This window comes from Solanum pennellii, chromosome 9 (genome assembly GCF_001406875.1).
Source record: "Solanum pennellii chromosome 9, SPENNV200".
Classification (NCBI taxonomy): Eukaryota; Viridiplantae; Streptophyta; class Magnoliopsida; order Solanales; family Solanaceae; genus Solanum; species Solanum pennellii.
In genome coordinates this window covers 75,233,034-75,235,564 of record NC_028645.1, presented here as the reverse complement: position 1 = coordinate 75,235,564, position 2,531 = coordinate 75,233,034, and positions in this window count along the sequence as shown.

Sequence of the window (2,531 nt, the reverse complement as noted above, 5' to 3'; positions counted from 1 at the left end):
TGACTTCCAGGTTTTGGGGAATAATAGATGTTGAATTTTAGAAGTTATTGAATTGGTTTTTATTAATGAGTTTAAGTCTTCCGCATTACTTTCTGTTGATATTAAATTGAAATGTTAGGGTTTAGATTGGTTGGTTCGCTCACATAGGAGGGTAAGTGTGGGTGCCAGTCGCGGCTCGGTTTTGGGTCGTGACAATAAGTAAATCATAATGCATAAAAAAGGGTATTGGTATATCTTAAGACACCAAATTAATAAATTATATATCTCTTTTCATGTTCTTTTATAAATATATTTCTGTAATTATATGGTATTACAAACTATCATATATAAATAATTTCATAAAGACTTACTAGTCCAATAAATCGAAAATAGTAATAACTAGCCATTCTTTGACAAAATTTTATCACAATACGAAAATCTCTTCATGTCGAGCATGATTCTTTTAAAAAAAAAGTTAAATTATGTTGTTGTTTTCTTGGTAAAATATGAACATATGAATTAAACTTTTTATTCTATAAAAAATTTGAAATTACAATTTGAAAAGAATTTAAGATTTAGAGTGTGTTTTGGTATGAAAGGAGAATATTTTCTTGAAAATGTTTTCCAATTTTCTCATGTTTGGTTGGAACAAAAGTTTTGGAAAATGTTTTTCAAATCAACTTATTTTCCTAAAATTAAGGAAAATGACTTCCCTTCAAAAATTAAGGAAAATATTTTCCAAAACTCTCCTCCAATTTCAAATTATTTTTTTTTTTTGGGAAAAACATCAATTTTTTAAAAAATATTTTCAATTTCTAAATTTTATTTCTTCACATGATCCCTGACCCCCACCCCACCGGACAGTCCCCCCAACTCCAACCCCTCCTCAAAAATTTAATTTTGCTTTTTAAAAATATCTTCATCTTCAAATTTTAATTTTTAAACTCTTACTCCCCCTCCCCCCCCCCTACCACCCCAAAAAAATTATAATTTTATTTTTTAAAAATATTTTTAATTTCATAAATTATTTTTTACTCTAGTAAAAATAAAAGATGTCTCTTAAAAACCTTTTTTATTCATAAATCAAACACAAAAAATCATTTACGGAAAATATTTTCTACTCACCAACCAAACATGAGAAAATAAATCCAAAGTCTACTTGTTTTCTAGAAAAACATTTTCCTCAATACCAAACACACCCTTAAATTCCTGATTTGAGGTTGAAGCTTTCATAAACAAACACTAGTTTAAAATCAAAACTCCAAATCATACTTCGAAATCCAATGGCCAAATCCCTACTTATCCTAACCGATCTCACACTAATGAAGATATTTCATCTTTCCAATGATTCAACTAATTTTAATTCGCTCAAATATATAATGTATTATATAAGAAATGAAAAAAAGATATATATTTTTTTAAGAATGGTTGTCAAGATAATAAGCACCTTCAATTAATTTAACTCAATTTTTTTTCTATTTTTTCGTGTTTGTTGCTTAATGTTTTTGAAAATTTGTAAAAGAAAATTTTTTTAAATAAAAAAAATTAACATTCAATATGATCGTTTTTTACTTTCCTACTATTGTAGCATATGATGAAATTATTATAATTGTTGTTTTATACCAAAAATATGGGATATATAGCGTAGTAGCAGTAATTGATATTTGGTCAAATATGGAATTTATTGACCCTACTCACAGTTTCTCACAGTAAATCCTAAAATTGCATTTACTTTAGTTTTTTTTTTTGGCCATCCAAAATTGCATTAATCTAAACAGGAAAAAAAGATTTATCCCTCTGCTTAAAATGGCTATCCTCCAAAAAATCGAACTGTATATTCAAAGAAAGAAAGTAGGGTGTGCGTCAATTGGTTTGATTCGATTTTACATATTATCTGTTTGATTTATGGATTTTTGATTTTTAAATACATCAAATCAAAACCCAAATTAATAAGAGATTTTTTATTGGTTTTCGGTTTATCGATTTTGGTGCTTAACGGTTTGATTTTCGGTTTAACCAATAAGAAGATACTTATAAAATAATTATATGACTTCTCTAATAAATTTGACGCAACAACACAAGAATGTAACGCAAAGAGAAATTAAGAGGAATAGGGTTCTTGCTTTAAATTTTGACGTTTTGTATAATAAAGTTGTGAACTAAAAAGTCACTTTGAAGTGTGAATGGAAGGTTAAAGGATAAAGACAGTAACTAATAAGGTATTGAGAATAATATATAATATTCATCTACAAATAAATGTAGTAAATTACTAGGCTTGAAGGGTTATCCGTTCACGCAATAACCCAATATTAAAAATCAATATCGAACCGATAATTCAATAATTTTTTTTAATAAAACCATTAAAAAATCTTTAATCCAATAACCCGATAATAATAAATCAATAACACCTTTTTCGATTCAATTTATCGATCGATTCGATTTAGAATAGGTCCCGAGCTTCTAAACCGCCCGCACACACCTAAAAGGTTTAGCCTAGTTAAGTATAAGAAGAAAAACGTAAATATATTCAATTTTGTAATTTAGAACGGTTA